The sequence below is a fragment of the Lepisma saccharinum genome, chromosome 18, assembly GCF_977018435.1.
Source record: "Lepisma saccharinum chromosome 18, izLepSacc3.1, whole genome shotgun sequence".
In the NCBI taxonomy this organism is placed as follows: Eukaryota; Metazoa; Arthropoda; class Insecta; order Zygentoma; family Lepismatidae; genus Lepisma; species Lepisma saccharinum.
The window spans coordinates 52,923,109-52,949,851 of record NC_139246.1 but is presented as its reverse complement, the minus strand read 5'-3'; positions in this window follow the sequence as shown (position 1 = coordinate 52,949,851).

The window sequence follows — 26,743 nt, the reverse complement described above, 5'->3', positions numbered from 1 at the left end:
GATTTTAGTCCTCAGAGAGAGATGTCGACTTTAGTTACAATAAGGGGCTAGACCCTGTATAATGTGACGGGTGTAGAAGAGCTGTCTTATCGTTTGGATGTATGCCGGGTTACAAAATGGTCACGCATTGAACATTTGTGAACCAAAAAAACTGTGAGTGTTACTCTTTAGTTTAATATATTAATATGTATACATCATTGTCGTACGCCAAATATGTATGAAATAACAGAGGTTCAAAACTAGGACATTCTTTTTTGTACACCCGGTATATTCAGGATATATCGAAAATACATGTTAAAATTATAATTAGACATATCAAGGCCCACTAAATTAATTATAGGTCAAGTTCAATGAATAGCTATTCATTGATTGACACATGAACAGTAAATTGAGTTCCATCGCAACTCCATTTCTATCTAGGGGTCCCGGGTTCGATACCCGATGGAAGCATATAGTGGTTCGGATTCCACTTTAAACTGTAGGTCCAGTCCCAATTAGCCTTACTGTGCATAGAGTTTACTTAAAACACCAAACCAATCAATCAATCGAACTATTTCTATCTAGTATATTCCAATTGACCTCGTGATGCTAAGTTAACACCGACAATCTAGAGGTTCAGTTCAACCCCCTGTAGGCCTAATGAAATACTAAGTTTGCTCGAATATATTAGTCCTTTTAGTATTAATATACTTTGCAGGCTACATTAGCTCAACGAGAGATCGTCCATGCACACGTATACATTGTGTGCAAGTAATGTAACTGCCCCTCTACGGTATTTTCCAGTCCCCCTTTGCCCACCGTCACTTTCACCTGGCGCCGTCAATGTGTGTATGGGACATTTAGGGGCTGGATGGAACGTACACCAAACTGTTTGTTCACGTAGATGTAATGACCCCGAGTTTGCCATTACTTCGTGGTTTTATATTATTATTATTATATTTTATATTATTATTAGTAGTATTATACAGTTGATGATTCATATATATATATATATATATATATATATATATATATATATATATATATATATATTAATGTCTTCAACCAATTTTCTAATATGGCCGCCTTTATAATCAAAATTATACACATATCTACAAGTATGAATAGCGGCAAATTTAAGCAATTTACATAGTTTCAACATTAATCGTTTGATTTGCTTTTAAATATTCTAAAGATTGTTGTAAGTTTCATTTTAATCAAGTTAGTGAAGCCTAAGTTATTAATTTCTGAGTTAAATTCTTTATATCTATTTGTTGTTTCATGTTTCTGGCAAAAGCTGTTTGTTTCTCTTATATTTTGAAAGCCATTGTTGATTTATTTAAACCCTTGTGGTGTGAGAAGATCACGCGCTTTTCATTGCATTGTTGCCACCAAATACCTAAATTCACTGTGCCAGATTACTGTACATTTCTAATATATTACTGTTGGCTTTTATCAAACTTCCTAGTATTAAAAGGTTATTGTGTCTGGTAACACTGTGTAACTGAGGAGGTGTTTTCGCCTTCCGGAAAAACGGTTAGTAGTTGCGCGGAGAGATTTGAAGTAACAAGAGGTGCTTCGCGTTACGGGAAAGATAGGCTTACGCATCTCGTGCTGTACCGTTCGAAAGTATTTGAATTGTAATTTTAGTCTTATATAATATACGTGCGTGTCTATAATAAACGTAAAGTTGATCATATTGAGGTTTTTCTTTATTTCGAAAGGGTATTTCGTACTTGTGGATACCTGCATCAGGAGGACAACCTCGTGGGTTGTCATTGGACTTCACCTGTGGATCCAAGGGGAAGGAACGCAGTAACCTAGCCCGAACCCTGGGATTATCCAGCATGCTCTGCTGAGCTTATAACTTAAGTGTACTTGTGAAGTGCACCGCTACACGGGACGTAGCATAGTTCATTATCAAAGTCAATGTTTCGATGCCTACAGTATTTACTTTCGTCTATATTGTTCAAACAGTTAGGTTAGATTCATGAAAAACTACAATTCCGCAACAATTTTTATTTTTATTTTATATTTCATTGTCGTATATCGCGATTGAAATGTCGAGTGTGAAGCTGCTAGAACGATCAGGATCGACTGATCGACCACATTCACCAATGTGACGTTTCGACGTCACTTCCGATAAAATGGTGGACAATTTTCATTGTAAAGCATCATAGTTGGTGGTTGCATCATCTGTATTTGTACGACAAGATATGTTGAATGTCTTTTTAAGATAGTCTTTTTGTACACTATTCATATTTATTATTATTATTATTATTCATTTTAGACATTTTCCAATTTTTGTGAAATTTCTATCACAGAATTATATGTTCCACAGGGGCGTCTGACTACCAAGCAAAACCCGGGTTCGACTCCCAGAGTGGTTAATCTCATGTGGAAACTTTAACGTCTATGTACCTGCATACATTGATCTGGGGAAGATGCAGTCTTTCATAAATGGGCATCTGGGAGCAACAACTAGGGGTGTTACTGTCTACTGACAAGTGGTGTTAGTCATATCATCATTCCTCATTCTAGACGATACTCGGTGGAGGCACATAGTGGTTCGGATCCCACTTTAAACTGTAGGTCCAGTCCCGATTAGCGTTTCTGTGCATAAAGTGGACTCAAAATACTAACTCAATCAATCAATCATTCTGGACGAGACAAAGAATGCGTAGATCCCTAAACCTGAACCTCTATGTGTTTTCTTGACGATGCACAAGGGAAAGCTTTACCTATACATTCGGAGTGTTCGCTTATTTTTGATGAACTTACACTACAAAAGTGTATTCATGTGCGACCAGTTAACAAGACGTGCAAGGTCATACGTGGAATAATGAGCGTAACTTGTTACGAAATCAGAAGCCCCAGGTTCGAACCTCGTTCCCAAATCAATCGCAGATAGTGTCAAATTCAATCTTAAAGTACTCCTCGAATAGTTTTCTAGACTGCAGATTAGGGAAGTAGATTTTATTTTAAACTTGCATGATAAGCAAAAAAAAAATAATCGGGACTATATTCGAACATTGAGCTCATGATCTATTAACTGTTGAAGTTAATTCAATTAAGGTAAAGCGGGGTATTAAGGATCACCAAATTGCTATGTCATTGAAGAAATTCATCAGGAGCTATTCAAGAAAATACAAACAGTATGCATTCTGGAATGTATATTTTCTAGTTTACATTAATGACAACACAAACGAGTTGAGTTGAGTTGCACACGGCTGGTGCGCCTGCTGCTTTGTATTTCTTTGCGCTTTTTACGAAATTGTAGCACACGGTCCTTAATGTCCCGTGTTCCGTAATACCCCGGTTTACCTTATTTTATAAAGGGGAAAGTGGGTGAAATAGAATGCTATAAAACTGGTGGTATTGTTATAGTGTATGCTGAATTGTAGCACCGTCAACAAATCTGCAGGAAGAAATAATGACAGATACAAATGTTGGCAAATATTTTAGCTATGTACTTCGCCTTTGCGCCTGTACGGTATAGGAAAACCTATGCTAAGACGTGCCTCTTTATTCTGCACAAATTATCATATTTGCCTGCGTATGAGACACATAGGCGTTCAAGACGCACTCCTTTTTTTGTACACTTTTCTTTTTAGGAAAAAGCTTTCTTTATCACTGAATTTATAATTAATTTAAAGTATTTCAAATATACGTAGAGTAATATGTAGGAGAACTTTCAATAAATGACTTACCTCATCTAATTAATCAATTTACAAGAGGTTGTATATCAGTTCACCAGAACGTATTGCGTTTTGCATTGCCTTGTTTTGAAATTTGTGGTTTGATGAAAAGATTTCCATTGCTCTTGATCAGTCTGTGATGGTTGCCGAATCTTGCATTGCCGAGTATGAATTACACCAACAAGGGGATAGTAAAATAGCGTAATGATCTGCTAAGTACTTGTATTCTTTCTGATATATTGGTTCATAAAAATTTGCATCTACTGTTTATTTGGTTCGAGCATTCGGTTAGTTTCTATAATAAGGATTTTATAGCTAGGAAAGCATTGCTGTGTTTAAATTAAATAGCAAGGTTAAACTAAATCTATCAGTATTTATTTAACATAGAAGAAGATAATTTTATGATCATTTTCAACCCAAGAAATCAATTTCGGATGGATTTAAATATGTGTATTTACCAGTGAATAGTATAAATCAGTAACCTACATATTTTAAATTAAATTGTAAAAGTAACTCTTCCATCTGTTCCCCTGTTTCAGATGTCTGGATTCAACAAAAATATTTTGAGCGTAAATATGAAATATTTTACAATTATTCGTTGGCTTTGTTTTGCGAAAATCACTGTAAAGAGTAATTTTATACAATCTGTGATAGAAATGCAGACTGTAACGGCCGTGTCAGTGATGACGCATTTATGTTGAACTGGTGGTTGACGACCAACTTGTGTGTGAAACTCTTGGCATGATAGACCGAAATGAAATTATCTAGAATGTAAGCGGATATTTTGTATTTTTTATTTTTTTTATTTACGTACTTAAAGTTTCAGATACAGTACTGAAATACCATTTCATACTGTACCAACAAGAAAAAAATAAAAATAACAACAACAAAACAAGACAATACAAGATGGCAGACGAAAAAAATTAATTGTTACATGTATATTCTTAGTGTTTGTCGGAAACTGTGTTCTGACAAGAAAATATCAACATTTACAGACAAGTTATTATACAGTGGGGGAGCCTATAGTAAAGTGAACGCTGTAGGGGAGAGAGCCTTGTAGCGTGAGTATGAAAGAAATTTACGTTGCGGGTTGGCCGTGAGGGTACTCGTAGATGAAATTGGTTGACGAGGAATTCGGTTTTAATTTTGCCATTAATGATTTTATGCAAAAATTTTATGTCTGCTAGTTCGTGACGAGTGTGTGGTGACTGGATGTTCAAAGTGTACATAATATCTGTTTGATGGAGGTGTCTGAGATAAGGAATTCTATGGCGAGCAATGGCGAGGAAAAGGCTGAGGACAGAATCAAACCTGGGAAGATTAGTTTTAGAAGCCATAGTCCAGATGGGAGAGCAGTGTTCAAGAATGGGAGAGATAAAGGATTTGAAAAATATGCTAATGGCTGGTTGGTTTTGGATTTCAGGGAACCTATACAGAATGCCAAGGAGACGCATAGCTCGTTTACTAGTATATGTAATGTGGTCATTGAAGTTTAGCTTTTCGTCGATGCTAACACTAATATCTTTTTGAGAGGAAGACTTTTTGATGGGACTGTTTTCGAGAGTACTTTGTTCCTTTGTAAGGAAATGGTGAGGCAGGAGGATTTCAGAGGATTCAATTCAAGTTTCCACTGGCGACACCACAAAAGTAGTTCTGTAACAGCTTGTAGGATTAGTGAATCGCGTTCAGATGAAATTTATTTGAAGAGTCTACAGTCGTCGGCACAGAGAAGTACATTTATGGGAAGAGAAGACAATCTGTCGGGCAGATCATCCATGTAAAGAAGAAACAAATGTGAGCCTAAGACACTCCCCTGGGGGACGCCAGACAAGACGGGTAAAAACCAGGAAGAGGAGCCAAAGATGATAACACACTGTTCTCGTGCATGCAGATAGGCCTTTAGCAAAAATAGAAGTTTGCCATGGATGTGAAATCTGGATTGTAATTTTTGAAGAAGGAAATTATGGTTGATTTTATCGAAGGCTTTTGAAATGTCCAAATATAGAACGTCAAGCTGGGAATTGTTTCAGATAGACTGAGTAGCATGAGAAAGTAATACCGATAGGTTGGTCAAGCAAGAGCTGTCTGGAAGAAAACCATGCTGAGCAGTATTTATATGGAGAGATGTGAACTTCAGCAACCTGTCTTTGATTATTTTCTCACAGATGATACAGAGAGGTAACAAAAGAGAGATAGGTCGATCAGATTTTACCGAATGTTTGTCTCCAGGTTTATAGATCGGTACAACAATGGCACGCTTGAACACTTCAGGAAACACACCTGCATAATAGTACATGTTTAGTAAGAGACACATAGGGTGAGCCAAGGAGTCAGCAGGTTTGCGAAGGAAAATTGTCGGAATTTCATCGGGGCCTAAGGAACGGCGCAATGGCAACCCAGATAGCACAGACAGCTTGCTGCAAGCATGAAGCAAGCTTACCATGGCAAGTTAAGTAGCTAGCAGCAAGCTTGCCATTGCAAGCTATTAGCTGCATGCAAGCTTGCATTAAGCAATCTAGTTACCAGAAGTGGAAGTTGCAGCAAGCTTGCCAAGGCATGCTTACATCAAGCTTTTCATAATTAGCTGTAAGCTTACAGAATGCAATGCTCAAAGTAAGCCATAATGTGTATCTTAAAGCTAAATTTATATACAGGGTGTCATTTTAATGGCGCCCACGGACCACAGATTCATATAGAGGACATCAAAACAAACAACATTTCTCAGTAACATTTTTCTCGTTGGTGCGTCGATTCAACGCTACAGCCGTTCAAAAAAGACCATTTTGCCGCCTGGATGCTGGCAACCAACACAACATTTGATCGTATCTGTGACGTTATTTCCTGCGGTGAAACAGCACACGGCAGGGTTGCAAGGAACACGTAAATTTTGTGAAAAATTACAAACTACCAACCACATTATTAGCTGTAAAACAAAGCGAGAAACGCGTCCAGTAGACCGACTATCATAGCCTACCAGCCAGAAGATCAGCAGTCATCTCAAGAGAAGGGGAAAGTGAACCAACGATATGAGAAATGCTACAAAACCTATTGAAAATGAAGTATCAGTATCGGATTTTGTCTCAGCGTACATGTCAAATATCAACAACAATAAATGTTATTAGACTTACAGGTTACATGTGGCTGTTTACGCCCCACTACATGTCAAATATTTGCAAATCTCTGTGCAAGGTTAATATCTACAGGTTTGTGTCCAGATGCCATGTGGTACTTTTGTACTGATAAGGGAAGTATCCGAGGTTCACGTTGTTACATTACGGCTAAAACACGTACAACCACAGTAACAATTTTATGATGAATCAGTAACGAATGTCCTGTTCACAGCTGCAACTACTACATGTGTATCCGGTGCATGGATAAACACAGTCGTCGGAGAGCTTGTATTACTACTACATATATCCCTGTATTTTCAACGATTTTTGCCACTTGCCTCATAATGCCCTGAATATACATTATTTTAGCCTCTGTGTTGCTTAAATTTGGAATTTTGAGTTCTTTCATTTCTATTTTGTCATGTGTTCAGTTTCATTGTGTCACAGACAACTAGCATCAGATGACGAAGTGGATAGACTAAATTGTAGATGCCAACTTGGTAACTAGATTTGCAAATATTTGACATGTAAACTGAGGCAAAATTCGATATGACCACTTCCACTTGAGTTCTATTTTATTTCTATCATTTTTCGTATCGTTTGTTTACTTCCTGTTACGTTACAGAACGTGTTTTCTCATTTCGTTTTACGGTACATAATGTGGCTGATTGTAGCTATATCATTTTTCACAGAATATGTGCGTTCCTGACAACCCTGGAACGCATCGCTTCACGACGGGATATGACGTCACAAATGCAATCAAATGTTGTGTGTGGTTGCCAGCATTCAGGCGGCAAAATGGGCTTTTTTGGGCGACTGTAGCGCCGAAACTACGCACCAACGAGAAAAATGTTACTGAGAAAAGTTGTTTGTTTTGATGTCCTCTGTACGTTTCCGTGGTCCGTGGGCGCCATTAAAATGACACCCTGTATACAATATCTCTATATAAACATGGATGTAATGTACATTGTATACACATATATGAATAACAGCAAAACTAGAAACAATTGTTGGGGCTAATTAACAACAAACACCGATGTTTGTAACGTCACAGTTTTTTCTTTGGCGGTTTTTTCCCCTCGTTTTCCATTTAGAAGGGTACACCTTCTCTTTGGTAAGTGAATTGTTTTCATAAATGTTTTCCCTTGCAAGGTGATGGTCTAAGTGTTTTCTGTATTGGAGTGGTACATATTTACTTATTCTGAGGGTAGTTCATTCAGATCTTATTTATTCAGTGCCGGTAGTGGGAAATTTACTTCAGTTAGGAAAGTAATAATTTGCTATGGTGCGGCATGTGTTGGATATATCACGTGCCGTAGTTCCGAAGGATGATGGATATTATACAGCTGATAGTCTGGATGCTGTGGATCTATCAGGAAGGTATACATGGTTAAGAGATGCTGTAATGGTGTGAAGTGGTATGTAGGAAGGCAGTCGTGTAGAGCATCTTCATACATTGTGCTGAGAAGTTGTGGATTGTGCGAGTTCATTCGACCAGTTATATATTTGTGACGGATGGCTTCGATGAGGGTTGTGATTTCGGGAAAGGTTATTCGCTCGTATAGTAGTCGTGTAGGACTTGGTAGGACTACTCTGAAGGCCAAACGAAGAGCATGTCTTTCCAGAACTTGTAGTTTATTATAAAATGAATCTGGTGCTGATACCCATGCAGTGTGGCCGTAAGTAATTGCTGGTCGAAGGAAAGCCTTGTAGTAGGTATGTAAGACGACCTGTAAGTTGAGTCCCCAGGAGGTTCCAATTAGCCGTTTGAGTAACCTTAGACGATTTGTAGCTTTCTGGACAATGTTGAGCAAGTGAGGTTTCCAGGTTAGCTTGGAGTCAAATATGACTCCCAGGTATTTTGCAGTGGTGGTAGGCAGAATAGGAGTTCCCCGTATTTTAATGTTTAATAATGTTGGGTTCCTTTGGATCTTCGAGCGACAGCCTGTCTGTAGAAACACCAATGCTTTTGTTTTGAGAGCATTAATTGTGAGACGCCATGTGTCACACCATCTTTGGAAGGAGTTTATAGCTGGTTGGAGAGCTTTGTTTATAGCTTGGATGGTTGAACAAGATGCCAGAAATGCGGTGACGTCGGCGAATTGGTAGATAAAAACTTGTGTTTTTTTTTGGCATATCAGCAACGTATAGTATGTAGAATAGTGGTGATAATGCAGCACCAGAGTTGGGGAAAATGGGGCATGACATTGCTCCATTTACAGCGACATAAGCGATCCTATTTGTTAGGAAGCTGTGGACTAATCTGATATAGCAAAGCGGTAGGTGGAATTTATGGAGCTTGTAGATGAGTCCAGCATGCCATACTTTGTCAAATGCTTTCTCCAAGTCGAATAGCACTAGACATGATGGTTTCGAAGTGTTGAAATGATTTGTGATGCGAGTCGTTAGTTTTAACTAATTATCTAGGACACTGTGTTGAGGTCTAAAGCCTGCTTGGTGCCACGGAAGTAAATTATAAGTAAGTGCATGTGTATGCGTCGAACAATGATGCGTTCGAATATTTTGCTAAAGGTTGATGTGAGCTGAATAGGTCTATAGTTTGCGGGATTAGTACTATCTTTGTTTGGCTTTGGAAACATTAGAACTTTCGAAATCTTCCAGTCTGTCGGGTAGTGTCCTGTGCGGAGGATAAAATTGTAGATAATGGCCAAAAATGACAGCAATGCAAGTGGGGCGTGTTTAATAAATACGTATGTAATATTGTCCAAGTCGGGAGCAGTGTTTCTCTTCCTACGCACAGTATTGAGAATATCGTCTGTTGTAATAGGAACAGTTAGAGCATTATTAGGATCAGTAGCGTGTGTATTACTGGGTTGCAGTTGCCTGTTATGAGGATTGGTGATTCTGTCAATTTTGGCCTGGAGGCGGAGATTTGGAGCTAGTTGTGTTGTTTGAGTGAAAGTGTCTTGCAAGACATTTGCGAAGGCCTGAGCCTTATCAATGTCGGTGTTTAGAGCTGTGTCCTTAATTGTTATTGGATAAGGGGTACTACTGGATTGTCCAGTGAGCACCTTGAAACGTTTCCAATACATGCTGTGATGGTCTTCATCGGTCAATTGGTTGCATGTTTCAATCCATCGACGTTGTTTATAAGCTTTTATATAGTTTTGAACTGTACGCAGCCATTGACGGTGTAAGTTAAGGGATTCAGGATTTCTCGTCTGTAGGTAGTCCCTGTATGCTCGTCGTGATGCCGTGATTAAATGAAGCTATTGAGGAGGTAGCTTTGGTTTGTAACTATTGAGAGTGGTCGTAGGTATGTTAGTGGTTGCTGCACTGGTAATCTGTGCAGTAAGATGTTCCACCGCCGCATCGAGTTCCTCTGAATTGTTTGGTGGTGGAAGTGGGTCAAAAAATGCTTGCTGTAGTTTTGCACTATATGCTTCCCAATTTGCATTGTTGTAACACCAGATTTTTCGGGGTTGTATTTTACTGCTCATATTGCGGTTACCAAGATTTAAGGTGATTTTTACTGGGTCATGATCACTGCCACTGGAATCCAGCACAGATATGTTCAAATAGGCGCTAAGAGATGTTGATGTTATAATGACGTCAGGGGTAGTGTTACTTATGGGACGTGTGGCTCTGGGCAGTACGTGGAATTCCGCTGTGGTGTTTTGGTCCAGAAATTGAAAAAAGTTTGTTTGTTTTGTCTTGCATGCTGCGACTATGAAAATTGATGTCCGCTGCTATGATATAATGTTTACTGAGGTTTTGGATATGTTGAAAGAATTGGTATGGAATAGTCTCCCCTGGTCTTACATAGATGGTAGCAAATGTAACGACCCGGGATGGAAAGTAGATGGTACTAGCAGTATGTTCTGGTAAGTGGAAGTTTGGTGGGAAGGTAACTGTTCGATATGGTAATTTTCTATCTATTCCAATTGCTGTGCCGCCGTTTACTCGTAAGCCCGGTGGACCATCGTGGCGTAAAATATTGTATGGTGGTATATGGCAGCTTATTTTTGGAGCGAGATAGATTTCGTTTAGAGCAAAGCAGTGAACAGATTCTTCCAGAAGCAGGTGTTGCAATATAACTTTTCGATTAGGCAATGATCGGATATTTAGAAATAGAAAATTATACTGTATACAGCCTGCCATAATGATATAAATAACAATTAGGTTCCTAGACTTCTGTTTCCAGTGGTACAATTTGAAAATGTACGTGTGGACCAGAATAAGTAGCAAACAGGTGGACACGAAAAAGAGTTTTAGCTGTCAGTACTATCTGTTGTAATATATGTTGGCGCAGGAATGGATGTATATTTTGTAGAGTTAATGTTTGGAATCGAAGTAGATCTTCAACCGTCACTGGTTGTTTCAAAGAGTTTTGTGGTGGAGTTGTGGAGTCCATCGTTCTTAATGGTACAGTCAGGTCGGGACGTGATGCTTCAGGATTTGGACGGGCAGCACAGCGATAACTATATGAGGGATGAGCCTCTTTGCACGTGTTACAGTTGGGTGGTGCATTTAGATTCGTGCAATCTAAGTTGCGTGTTGGCCAGAGCAGTAGCCACAGATAGGTGTTTCGGGGCAATTTGCCGTAGTGTGGGAGTTGTGTTTCTGGCAGCGTTCGCATCGTAAGGGAAGGGGTGCTTTTGAATGTGAAGGTTCCACCCTGTGTCGTTGGCGATATATATAAGCCCCTTCATGAAGTAAGCGATCGATCGTGTTGGAACAATCTGTTATGACTCGCATCAGGTAAGTTGGACCATTATTGTTCTGGATTAGAACGCATTTTATGACTTCATGGCCTTCCAAACGCAGTTCTTCTAATACTTCTTGATCTGCAAGTTCTGGATCTACGCCTCTGATAACCATTGACATGTGTGGTGCTTTGTTTGGAGGTGATGGTTGTTTGGCGGTTTTGGGTGTCAGTTGGAAAAGAGCAGCCTGTGGTCCAAAAATTTCAAACGAAACTTTGTTTCTCAGGGTGGAGAGAAATTGTGGATCTTTTGATTTTATAATGATGCCATTTCTGGTAAATATAATTTGTTCTACTTGTGCTCGGGGGAGGTATTTTTGCAACTGTTGAAGAAGCAGCTTATGAGTTCTATACTTGGGATCGTAGTGTTGCAGTAGGAAGTTGTATACAGTGGAATTTACTTGAGTGCGACCATCGGTTTGTGCAGTATCTCTGGAATTGAACTTTGATATGCGTGCTTGTTCTTGATATTTTTGTTTCTTCTGTTGTTAAAGAGGAGATCAAGAGCAATCCCTGGATGTTTTTGAATCGGCTGAAGTGCTTCTTGAGTTGCCTCGGTCTTGTTTTTGGATTATCCTGTCTCGAGAGTTTGCACCCCGAACTTGTTGGAGGAGCCACTTATACATTGTGAGCGAAGGGAGGAAACCTAGTAATCCTTTTCAAAGACGGAACAATTAGGAGACAGAGTTATTTCAGGTGTTGCAAACGAGTATTGCAACCAAAATAAGCAAAGTACAAGGTGCTGCAAACGAGAATTGTAGCACAGTTTGCTTCTAAATAAGCAGAGTACAAGTGCTGCAAACGAGAATTACAGCCCACTAACAGGAGACAAATTTAGTACAAGAACTTTATCTTTTCCATTTAATATAGTGTTTACAAGATTTAACGTAACACAGGATGGACTTTTGTGTAGTGTATTATGCAAATAACATGTAACGTTATGTCCAGTATCGCAGCAGAAACTGAGTTCCGGCACCAAACTGATTTGTCATAACTGAGTTCAAGTGCATTCCGGCTCACTTAAGGGCACGAGAATCAGTTTCAATGTCCAGCCAGACGCGATGTTTTAAACAGTCTCACCGACCCTGTAGGAGGGGAGGAGGAGAAAATTTATCATTAAGCTTATGGGAGTATTATTTTACATGAACGGAAAGATTGCACGTTGAAGAATACACTTGTTGTAGGAAAAGTCGAAACTCCCGTTTGATTAGCCGCAACTTGAAGTTGAAGTTGTTGCTTTTTCTCCTCCACAAGGAATGGATGGGATTCTGTAAATTCTTATTCAATAAATTTTACATGCATCGCGTCTTGCTTAATAATGAACTGAAAAAACCGTTTCCACTTGCAACATGGGGAATAATTCATACTCTCTTGTATAGTTGGGTCTCTTTTTAGTATGAAAGCCATTCTGAAGATATTGAAATAAATTTCGCTCTGCAGCACCTACGCTTTAAACCCCGGGTAGACGGCGATCTTGCATTTCTTCCATGTACCTCAACCGTTTTGTTTGTTTAGTGTCTATTATGGTATCGCCTTTTCTCGCAAACGTTTAGTACGACGAGATTACTGTCACTGTTCTGCATTGGCAGCTTGGGAGGAAGTCAAAACTCCCGAAGCCACCAAGCAGCAGGTGTGCCGATGACATCATGTCGACACAGCACCTATCGCTAAACTTTCGCTCACGCTCTAGTCTGTTGGTAGGCTCGCTAACCGGACTTGGGCGGGATGGGGATGTTCGGAAAATAATGTAACTACTGGTTAGCCTACCTATTAAAATTGAGCGCCTTTGAGATTCCTTGACAGATATGTTTTATGTTTTGTTAATGTACTTCTCAAGTAAAATTAACAACTAAAATGCTTCGAAACTGGAGACGGGGCTAAGTCCAGAATGAGATTTGCAACTGGTGACGAGACTGTGAACGAGGCAGGTGGCTTTATTCACGAGATTCATCTCTTCTTGTACCGGTACTATAGCTACCGAACCCACAAAATGTTTTGGATAGCAATAATTGCTTTTTCTAATAATCAAATTTGGTGCTCGTCGCTAAGCAACGTCTTGCCAAAATGGCGAAAATTGTGAAAGCAGCCAGCTGACGTACCAAACATTGCAACTACGTTCGTCAGCGTCGGAGGCGAGGATGTCTGTACAAAGTTGGACCCCGCACTTCAGCGTAGGTGGTAGCATAACGTCTGCGGATCGTGGAAACGATCGAGAGGCCGGGGTGATTCCTTTGGCCGCATTCTCCGTGCAAAGCAACATGCCGGCGGACTCCCGAACAGCTTGGCTAGATGCTGCGCGAGAGAAGAAGACGTTGCTCTACTCCGTGGGCCGGGGTTCGGCACCGGGCACCGTCTCTTCGACTCCACCACTCACCCCTTGGAGGCTGCAGGTCCGAGGGGAAGGGCTCTTGGCGGGAGCCTGAACAAACGCCGGTGGTAGTCAGGAGTTTCCTCCAGCCCTGCCAAGAACTTTGTAACACGACGGAAATCGTGGTTCCTGCAAGTTTGACATCGTTAGCTGTCTGCTCCGATGTAAATAGACATTGTACTCTTGTAAATATGTTCTGTTAAATGTGAATCTTGTAAATATGGACTTTGTAAATCGTGTAAATACCTGCACAAATGTAAATATTTCTGTAGAGTGTAATTAAATAATGTAAACATTGTAAAAATGTAAACGTGATACATACTGACGCGTATGTAAAAATAAACATTGTAAGTCATACATGTTTTTCAATTCAAATCCTTAAAAATGTCCTTGTGAATTCCATTACAAAACTAAAAATAAAAGCAAAATTACACTCATTTAAACGCCAAGTTTAAACATTCGAAGTTTGTAAAATTACTCATCTCCTCAACGATAATGCTAAACGTTTGAAATCTTTTTGAATTTCGGTGTGAAGGTTATTGATAAGCAGAACTCCAATTACTCTCTCTTATTGTATAATGAAAATATGTCTTGCACAGAAAAAAAGATTGGTTTATTTCGGAGTCAGCAATACAGAATAACGCAGATACCACACTCAATTTCTTAAATCAGACTTAATCTTAATATCATTCATTTGTATAATATACTCTTAACCGTTGTTCGCACTACCATTAAATATATCGTCGCACCAATTCCAGACTCACGAACCTGCTAAATCTTACTTTTGATATAAAACCATTTTAATATTCGAGTTTGAGTTTCCTAAAAAAATATTTTAAAAAGTTTTACATATGGATAAATGATGTAGGTATGGCTGGCTGTTTATTAGGTCATATAGCCTACGTTAGGACAGGAATCTATCAACAAAAAATAGTCAGAATCTTCACTTAAGTGAAGAGTCAAAATTTGCACATTCGTGGTTTTGGCATTGGTATAACGGTATACGGTATCGAGAATAGTATCATTCTGGTCTTGAAATTCAAACGACGTCTAGATCAGCGTTCAAAAATCGAGAGCAGACTTTTCGAGACATCTCGAAACAAAAGCTAGTCTCTCGTATGATACTGTAGTAAATGAGAATCAAAAATAGGATGAAAATTTTACCTCGAACCAAAATTGCGACTAAATTCAGACAGTATCAGCAATTAGGGGTCGCCGCCCAAAGTTTTGCCAGTTTTCCCCCCGCACTATGGCCTCTTAATGCTAAGCCTTGTCTACCAAGAGAAAGTCAACTGTCCTTGCTCCTTGTTATAACTTCTTGTAGAATACGTGAACAGTGTTCATTCAGTATTCATCCATGACTTGAATGTTCGAAATGTTGTTGGTGTTCATTAGTTCTCCGTTTTCCAGGTTGGCGGCGCTGGCGTACCAAAGGAATAGAATAGGCGAGATGGCGAGCCCCTAGCAGAAGTCCTTCTGTGTTCTGAACTTTGCGATACGTGAATCAGTGATATCTGTGCAGCGTGCTTTCCGTGTGAAGTTCCATGTTTAAGCTCCACTTGCGAAGAACATAAGACGTTGGTATAAGCAATTTGAAACCCAAACCTTTTATGTTAGTGAATCGGTCAACCCAGTAGCAGATATGCTATGTGCATAGAATACGTATTTACCAGAATAGATGTTTCGAAGTAGACTAAAAACCACTAGCATTTTCTATTTATTAAATAGGAATGCTTTCAATTCTGTTGAAATACCAAATCTCGATTTCCTGACAACTTTTTTACATTATATATATATATATATATGTGTGTGTGTGTGTGTGTGTGTTAGAGTTACATTAAAACATCGTTTAACATTTGACATTGATTATCATCGCTCTTTACTTTATTAAACAGTTTTGGAAATTTGTATCTATAGGACCTAAAAAATTGCTTACTTTTTGAATAAACATGGAGAGTGTGCCTTCTCTTTGATATAGATTTTATTAAATTGTAATATTTTCTTGGAACGGCAAGGCCTCTTCCAATTTAGTGTAGGAGACGGAAAAAAAATTTGGAAAGCTAATTTTTGTTTTATTACATTCCTTGGGGCCCCCTGTACCTCCGGAGAAAACATCAAAACTCGGGGGTGGGTAACATACATAATTTTTTAGAAATATCCGCCATTTTGAAAATTTCGAAAAATTGCATTTGTGAGATAACGGTGAGCCATAAAATGATGCTGCTTGCGCTATTTTACTTTAAATTTACTTTAGTTCAAAAACCAAAACTATATAAAAGAAAGCAAAATAATCAAAATTTTTAAAATTTATTCACATAAATTTGATCCAAATACATGATGATATCGAGTATTTCGATAGCCTATTCTTGGAACGGAAACCCATCTACTCTGAACAATTTTCAAGTCAGCTGAATGAAGAAATAAGTTGCAATTCATATATTGGCACGATTTTCGATTATTACACGATTATTAGAAGACGTTGCCCAACCCAATGTTGTGTATGCGCAGAAAGAGCGGCGCATGTTTCGCCCTGTCCGTTGGCAGCTCGTCTGAATTGCAGTATCAATGCAAGCGCATCACTCTGATCGTGCTGTCTTTGCAGTTCCTGTTCATGTGTGTTGTATTGTGGAGCAATTCAATGTATGCATGTCTCCCCTTAAGTCCTGGGTTGCATAAAGTGGACTTAAAACAAAAATGTATACGTTAAATACGTTAAATGCAAGGAATAACCAACTTCATATTACAACCAAGCATTTTAAACTTGTCCAACATTTCTCTTAATATATTTGTACAGTGGTGCTTCTCATTACCAAGAAATTTCCTCACAACTTCTTTGGATGCTTCCCATGTATTTTCATCAATTTTGTCTTGTTGAAATAATCATCAATCATCAGCTTATGAATTTGCGGTCCCTCAAATACACCTTCTCTGACTTTAGCTTGTGATAATTAAGGAAATTTCTTGCATAAGTATTGGATACAGGCCACTTTTATCTAGTGTCTTACAAGCTGTTTCATAATTCCATTTATTTGGGAAGGAGAATTTTCTGACGATCTGCTAGATTCGCTTTTGTCACATTTCTGGACTTTGCTTTCAGTTCCTCTCTTTCAGGCCAATATACAGTATTCCAATGTTTGTCTCTCGCCCTACTATCCCACTCACACATAAAACAGAAATTTCGTGTATCCTCCCTGTTGTCTCAGTAATAAACCAATGGCTTTAAGGTCACCGCATATTTGCTCTTGAGGCTCCTGGTACTTTATTTTGTTCAGAAATAACTTCAACATTTCACATGACTCAACTAGTAATGTACAATGTGCAAGAGGAATGGATGCTAATTGTTTGCCATTATTTAGCAAAACAAATTTAAGGTTTCGTTTGCAGGAGTTGATAAAAAAAACAGGAACTGGGATCATATCCTTCCTCTCCTAACTGTTGCACAAGATTAGGGATATGGGTTCAAAATACCAGTTGACCTTCTTATATATAGTATTTCCAAAATAAATATTTGTCACGATTTCTACACCTAGAAAATGTAACCTCAGGATTCAAATGATTCGTTTCATGTAGTCTTTAGCAAAGTCATTCACTCATTCCTTTTCTGAGCTCTAGGTTGCGTACAAAATCATTCAACTCAGGTTAGGTAAATAGTTTCGGAATTGTCTAACTCTTCTGTTTCGGGATACATTTCATCAATGCTTGAATATGAGGAAATGCTTTTAAATTCATTGTCACTTCTGGTTGTTTAGGTATTGGTAAGTCAGGTCCATGCAGAATAGTCCGCTTAGCTGATGGCTTATCAGGGTATTAAATTCCTTTTTTTTTTTTTTTGTTGTAACCAGTAATCTGGGACAAACAAAAATAACAGTCAGCATGCTGATTTTTCTGTTCATGCCATGTTATAAGTATTGCAAAAGGCATTGCCTTTAGTTTTCCTTCATACCTCGACACAAGTGTTACATGCACTATGTGGAGCAAAAGATTTATCGTTATCACCTAACTTCACACTGAAATACAAGAAGTACAGTTTATTCACGAAAGAATCTTTTTCCATACCTTCCCATTAAACAATGCCAACGCCAATGCTTTATTGACAGGTTTTATGTAAGTATCGGGACCATTGGGCCCTTCACTTACTATCATGTTCTTACAAAGTAGTGTATGTACAACATTTCTCTTGCTATAACCTGGGTCGACTGTGGGCCGGGATTTGGACAATAGTTCATCTGTATTATTTCACAAATTTGAAATTGTTGAGTACCTTGTTATAATTTTGCATTGACAGAGCCAGGAAATAATCACTTTCATTTATCAAAGCATACAATAGTTCGGTGCACTGATGAAAAGTTCTAATCACAAACTACATTTTTACACATCACTTTAAAGACACATTAAACATAAAATAACCACATAGAATAATAATAATAATAATGATAACAATATATAAGTAACAATAAGTAACAAAGAAACAACAAATTCACAGTCTCTGCTTTTATAGATACACTATCAAGGAACACTAATCTGCTCCATTGAAAACAGTATTTCGAAGTACTCATAAACAAGGAGTATATGTAACACATAACATAATAATGCAATAGCATTTTTTGAATTTAGATTTGTTCAAAATTTTGGGGCATGGAGTGGGACATCCGGACCTGTGGTCGAGTTCCAATGCCCCGAACTGCTGGATTTGGATGCTGTTGGATCTTTGTCCAGAAGTTGTAACACATGGCATATATAGCAGATTGAACATAATCTAGTTCAAGGTCCTCATGGATTTGTGAGATACTAGTATCTCCGATATGTCCAGTAATAAGTCGAACAACATTATTCTGTATAATCTGAAATTTCCGAATGACTGAAGGTCGGAGATGACCCCAAGCTGGTGCTGCATACAGGACTGTGGAACGTACCATCAACTTATACAGATGCGAGCCAGTCTTCAGTCCCAAGGTAGGATTTCGGAAAACTGGGTACAAATGTCCAACTCGAGTTTGTGCTTTTGCTGTCACAGTTGAGATGTGTTTATGGAAATTTAGTCTTCGGTCCAAAACCACTACTAGATATGTGGTAAAAGGTTTGTCCGGTATAGAAGATCCCTGGAGTCGTAGAATCTTTGGTACTTGTCTATGTCGACGTGTAAATAAAACTGCCGCACTCTTCAGTGAATTATACTTCATGCACCAGCGAGTAGACCAATCTTCCAACTCTAATAATTGCTGTATCATCCTGCTGTAGCATAGTTCTTGTAAAGGGCTATTTGTGAAGATGGAAATATCATCTGCATAGGTAGCTAACATGCATTTATGAGTGGCAGGGATATCACTGGTATATAAAGCAAAGAGAAGTGGAGATAAAACAGCTCCCTGAGGGACACCAGCACGTATAATCTTAACGGTAGATCGAGCACTTAAAAATTGCACTTGAAATTGTCTATTTTGCCAATACTGATCCAATAATTGCACCAAATAAACAGGAATTCCAAACTCCGCTAGTTTCACAAGTAATCCAGAATGCAAAATTCGATCAAAAGCTTTGTCGGAGTCGAGACATTTTCCTAGAGTATGTCGACTGAGATTAAAGTTTCCTGTAAAATACTCTACTACTGGGACCAGTTGTATAGTAGTACTGTGCTGTTTACGAAATCCGAATTGGTGATGCGGTAGCAAGCCTTTTTAATCGATCACAGCTTGTAATCGTCTGTGTAGTATCTGTTCAAAGATTTTGCTAACATGGCTCAGGAGACTTATCTATAATTCTGTGGTAGAAGAATGTTCTATCCAGGTTTTGGCAAAAGGATTATTTTTGCTAGTTTCCAACTTGATGGATAATAGCCGGTAAGTAATATAGCATTGAAGACTTTTGCTAGAAAAACTAGCAATTTTCTGGGGCCGTTCTTCAGTTTTAATGTGGTAATAGTATCAAAGTCAGGTGCCTTATCAGGTCGAAGAAGATTTATAACACCTTTGACCTCCTGAGGGGTTGTGAGAAGTGGATAGGCTGTGAGTGGTTCATGTCGTAGTTGTTCCAGTCGATGTTGAATATTATGGATATAATTGCCATTGTGTGGTTGATCTGGTGTGTGGAATTGGTCCTCCAGATGTGTGGAGAACACTTCAGCCTTGTCCTCTGATGTGTAGACCATGCCATTTGGACCCTGGAGAGGGTGGGCAGCGGATTGTGGATTCTTTCGCAGATAGTTTCTTAATGATTGCCAGAATCTACTATCCTGCATTGATATCCCTGAGAATTCGGTGTCCCAATCTGCCTGTCGCTGTCGAATTAGATATCGGCGAAATCGATCATGAAATTGATTATACAACTCTTTGTAGCGATGGTTGTAAGTTTGTTGCCATTTCCGTCGGTAATATTTTTTACAGTTGAGGAGGATCATATCCTCATGGGATAGACAACCGTGGTTATTGTATAACTGCGGGGTTCTGATAGTGGAGTGAAGCTAAGACGTTTTTATGCCTGCTGTGGTGTAAGCATCGCAGTCTGTTGTAACGTGATATTTTGGAGGAGGGAGCTTCAATAAATTATGATGAACAATTTCAAATAGTATTGGTTGATGGTCCGAGTCTAGATCATGAATAAAATAGGGACCAGTCATAATATTTACACCTTGATATATCAAGATATCCAACATATCTGGAAGTCACCGTCCTCTTGGGTAATGAGTGGGTTCTCTTGAGGCAAGAATGAGTAAGTTCAATTGTTGGACACTTTGGAGAAGAGAGGCACCCTCCACGGTTCACTAAACGCGAATTCCATGCAGGGTTTTACAATTTAGTAGATCGCCAGCTAAATCCAATTTGCGGCCCAATCTAAAAGGAGTCTCTAGTTCTTGTATAGGAATGAGCTGTTCTGGAACATTGTATCCTGCTATCAAAATTAGTGGGTCGGTTGTAGTTAATAGTTCAATTATTGTGATTTCTAAAGCTTTTAGAGCTGGATATGGAAGTTGACATACAAATAGCGAGGACTTCACAACTATAGCCGTACCCCCTTTCCGTCCCGGGAACCGATCGTTTCTATAGATGGTATAATTTGCAATTTTCCATTTATTATGGGGTTTCATATGCGTTTCATTCACCAGAGATATATCAACATTTTATTCACGCAAAAAATGTTTGAAGGTCAGGAATTGAGTACGAACTCCATCAGCATTCCACTGAACAAACGTCAATGTTCTACTTATCGGAGTACCATTAAGGGCCATTTCCAAAAAGGTTATGCAAAACATCCATTGCAACACTGAACTTATCTACGATTGTGTTGGCACGACTAATTCGCTGTAGACCAGATTTAATTTTTTGAAGAAAAGCCCTGAAATCGAAAATTTATTTTATGCTAGTCCAAATATCCTTAAATTCCTGGCCTTTTGTATTAGTTTTTGTATTTGCAGCATTAGCATAACTCCTAGTGGTTGGTAGTTCAGGGGAAACTGTCTGGTCTTGTAAGGAAGGAGGTGATTGCTTAGGAGTGTTGGAAGAAGACTGTACACCACTTTTTCGGAGTTCTTGAGCTCGTTGTACACGTTGGAAAATTTGACATCCGCGAAAGTTAGCAGGATGGTCATCGTTACAGTTTACACATTTAGCAGGTGATGTACAGTCTTTTTAGGGCATTTTCGTGTATCATGTAATTGAGCACATTTGACACAGCGAGCTATAGCATTGCAGTTCTGTTGGGCATGTTCCAGTCTCTGACATTTGAAACACTGTATAAATTGGCGTGCGTGATACTACTCTATCACCACACGGTGATGTTCAAAATACGGTTCTTTATCGATTCCTTTAGCAAATTCCGTCGTTTTAATGGTCAACAGAAAAAGTTCTAATGGTTTGAGTTTATGGGTATTTTGATCCTGAGATACCTTGAGCACATCATAACCTAGTTCTTAATAGAATCTGCCGATATCCATGATATTTGTATCCTTTGAAAGTTTTCGCACTACAACTCGAAGTACTGGAACCTCTCTTTGGGTCCCGGTTGCATATTCAAGATTATGGCTTTTCAGATGATGAATAGCAATATTATACTCCTCCATAGAGGCAAAATGAATTTTTTATCCAGTAGAGGTATGGTATATTGTAGGATTAATTTTAAGTGCTTTGAAGTGTTGTGAAAGGGCATATAAATTGTTAAGGTTAAACACATATATAGATGGTGGTTTCACTCGACGGGTGTCTTGAATAGAATTTCTTGTGGTTGTATCATCCCTTTTATCACCAGGGGCATCCTCAGTTTCAGGTTCCCGAAGAGCACTAAATTGATTATTCAGTGGGATGGATATTGGCTGATATATCGGTAATCTCCTTGCCGTCTTCTTACTGAGCTGAAAGCCCTCAGTATCTACTCGGGAATCCTCACCAGATGAGTCGCCACTATCACGGGGCCTCTTGTTAGAAACTCTAGATGTAGATTCGGTCTTCTGTAGTTTAGGGTCCGTAATATCATCCGGGAGCGAATTCCTGCAATTATGAAGTGATTATCTGGAGCGAAAATCTGAACAGTCGATCCTTGTAATATGAGTGGAGGGGATTTAGGTGTTTCAAAGTCCTGTTTTTCATTGTCGGAGCTTGAGGAAAACGGGAAGAGATTACGAAGACGCCTAAGTTGGTGAAAAACAAGCCTCCCCCCCCCCCCAATTCCGTTTAAGAACATATTATCGGTGCACACAACGCTTGTCAAATTGTACACCACGATTGTATCGTTCCTGTTGTGTCCGGAAGGAATTAAGAAAATGTGCTGTATGTCGTCTTTTATACAGCATGATTTCCCCGTGCTCAAGTCCGATGTGAGATTTTATTTAGGTTTTTGGCATTTCGATCACCAATGGAAGGCTGACGAACCACAGATGTGGCTAACGGTGTGTATATTGATATTTGAGTCCAGTGATTCAGAAGAACAGTTCATTTGAATCAAAACAAAGCACCATCTGTGTACTTCGCTAAGCACAGTTTTTAGCGATTTCTTGTACAATTATTCACAACCACGGAACCGAGTTACTTACATCGGGCGTCTAACAACTTCCGAAACACTAGAAAATATCCGGATAACACTAGAACCTGATTCTTCTTACCGTAATTTGCGAAAACTAGAGAGCTCAACGCAACACGTCCGACTCACTTATTACCGCCACCGGAAGTCCCATTGAACATATAACACCCACAATTGTTTGAACAGTGCCATTGTGTATCATATCTAATGTGCCAGTATTTCTCATTTATTTTTGTTTCATTCAAGATCATTGTTCATATTCAGCATAATGTGGAGACATGCGGAAGTATTCCTACGCTGCACATATAAGAAAAAACTTACATTGTGCAACAACTGGACGTGATACACAAAAACCGTTGTTATTTTCGGATTTAGGTAATTGATGTCTATTAGAATCACCTATTTTCATTGTTACCGCAGAACCACTGCAAGTTAATGTAATTAGAGTTTAGCCGATACAGATGCCGATGTACCTGTATCGGTATCGGAAAGTATCGGTTGAAATTCATTTACCGATACCTGCCGATACCTTTCCGGCATTTTGGTCTTTCAAGGGGTCCGCAAAAATACCGTGCCACAATTTCGCGGAGTCTATTTTATCCTGGAAGTTATGCAAAATTAAAATTATCTATTTATTTGCACCAATTTTGCATGAAAAACTAGATTTTGTGATTATAAAACATCCATTTTAATATTCTGGTGTATTTTTTGAATATTCTGAAGCAAATTGCTTGGTAAATTGATGCATATAATTGGAGAAGAACATTTATTCACTAATGTTAATACATATCTTGAACAACTTTTATTTATTGCAATTTTCAAGTATCGATAAGAGTCGGTAAGAGTATCGGCATCGGTATCGGTTCGAAGTGGCATCGGTTCAACCCTATTTTATATTAATATTATTTTTAAATTACCCTTACTTCTGATATGTAATTAAATTAAGTGTAATTAGGTATAATTGACAATCGTTTTAAGAATGACATTACGAGAACCAATAAATTAATATTACAGCATAGAAATACAGCAAACAAATGTGTCTAAGCTTTCTACAGCATATCTGTGGATGATATCATCAATGGAACTTATTGTGGATTCCCGACCCCTCAGTTGACACCTACACACAAGCTTCAAACGTATCCTGATCCATCCTATTTCTTAATTAAGCTAACTAACTCTCTAGCCCAACCATTCTAATAATATCTGTAGACATGGGCGTATTTAAGGGGGGTTCAACGGGTTCAACCCCCCCCCCCCCTTTGCTTCAGTAAAATTACCAGATTACCTGTTCTATCCGCTTGTTCATAAAAATTTCTTCGGACTTATTTTATTCTCCTAAATTTGAGACGTATAGGACGGGATACGGATGGGAAGGAAATTACGTAATTCCATACACCAGATGGGACTGCAGACCAAATGTCTGCAATTTCCTGATAGTTTCGGAATCTCTGCGATGAGAAACTGCGTTCTGACTGTCAAATCAGTTATATTTTTTTCCCTTCGAGTCTTCTTAAAAGGAATTTCGTTTTTTAAAATGCAGTGCAAGAAAACCAGGGATACACCTTAACATTCTCAAGTTGTTTGACACAAGATGGACACAAAAGTATGAACACTAAGTAGCGTGGCTTGTGGAATTCTATTCACTAATTGAATAAACTTTACAGAGTTTAAATTATACTGAGAGAAGAGAAATATTTCAGCAAACTCTTCAGTCTCTTCACTGTGTATAAACCTAAGGTGAGTTTGAAATATCTTCACTTGTTCTAACCAAATTGTTTTCATGCAGTGCAACATTTTTTGGGCACCTCAGAAAGTGAACTGTTCAGTATTGTGAACATGTCAAGATATTTTTTAAAAAATCTAAGAGAGAGTTCTGAGAACTTTTATGAAATGTATTCCAAAGCAGAGAAAGTACAAAGAGACTATGATGAAGAAATGAAGAGACCTAGAACACCCCCCCCCCCCCAGCCGTCAAATAGGATGCACAATGCACCAGTTGAGAGCACAGACGAATATTACAAAGTAAACCATTGTAGTCTATCATTTTAACCATTTTGTAGTAGAATTGAACTCACGTTTCTCTGAACACAGTGAACACATTGCAAAATTGCAACAACTTATTGCAAAAAATGTGAAATGGCTATCCCTCATTCATTGAAACAGTGTGTCAAAATGTTGGATGGCCTGGTTGATAGTTTGGATTTTGATACCCTGATCATACCTAGGCCTGCTATACGACCCGGATTTTTCGGAACAATCCCGGAATGATATAATTTGTTCTGGTGTCCCGAATAGTATCTTCGGGATGAACAAATATCCTGGAATCGGGTGGGAAAGATGAAATTATTATTAGGCTATACTTTTCTGAACGTTATTTTCATTTAAATGTGTAATATTGAAATGCTCATTTTACTAAACAATCTAACTGTACATTGAAACGCTCTCTCTCGATAATTCAAGTGCTATCGAGTAACAAGAAGATGTTGCAAATATATTTGACTCCACGATAGCGCCGCCGTCTGCTAGCAGCACTGAATTTCAGTTGCAAATCTCTTCCACTGCATAGTAAGCTGTTTACTGTAAACAGTCAGTGCTTGGGTGCCCGCACTGTTCAGTCCGCAGATCTCAAATAATGTTTCGACATTGTGAGATAGCAGCTTAGTTCATTATAGCACCGAAAAGGAATTGAAAGATTAATGATAATCTTCGAAGTACGTAGTTCTAAATTATATAACCTTCTCCACTCACCAGTCTCCTCATCCCTTTTAGATCAAAATATTTTTGTTTATTTTTAAAAAACGAACAATAATTTAAATTCTTTAATTATTTAATTTTAATTATACAGAGGACTGAATCAGTGCTTACTACTACAAGAAAAAGCTGAAAAATACGTTCTGTGTTAAATTAAAGTGAATGAAAGAAAGCCAAAATGAGCTTATTTGCCAAAATTTCTTAGTTATTGTCGAATGCTCTGGCTGGTTACTGAAATTTTCGGAAAGGGCATTTTAATTCCCGGGGGTGACCCACCTCTTCCGAATTCATTACCGTTCACACACTACCTGAATATCTGAAAAATAGGTTGTTTCAGATAAAATTCGCATTGAATGTCTCCAGAACGTAAGAGAATTACAAGAATATAAGGTAGAAAGAAAGTTTTTATGTGTTGTGAAGTTTTAATGATGAAATCGCGATTTCAATTACAACTACTGTTGAGTACCCAAAAGGGAGAGCCTGTGTATTGCGATTTTAATGACGAATGAATTCAACGGAAAACTAGTGTGTCGAGCAAGCGACATGCATGCATGCCAGCGGGAAGATGCGCGATTTTAATGTTGCCGCAATCGACTTTCACTAATCGAACGAAAGTGGATGGCCCGGAAAGTTTGGTACTGGTTCAGCTGAACGGATAACAAATTAAAAAGACGGTCGACCTGTTTCAACGTAGTCCAGTTTTAAATTCGTCGAAGAAAGAAGAAGCAGTTACGGTAATAACATGGCGAACAATCCTGGAGTTAGGTTTGGTTATTTTTTTTCTTATTTATACATGATTTTATCTACTTTAATTGGTGAATCGTCAGGGTATGACTAAAAGTTTTGTTATGGCCAATGTCCTGCATCATTAGATTCAAGAGTAATTAGGAAATACATATTTGCAAAATAATTTTTGTGGCATTATTATTGTTTTACTAACAATAACTGGAAAAATCATTAACGTATTATAATTCTGAATGATACCTTATTCATTTCCGCTCACATAGATCTTTCCTAAATTGCAGTATCTAAGCCCTGAATTTGCTACTGTTTCATTTTTCACGTACATGAATCATTTTCTCATTCCATCAAAAATTTTACTGTT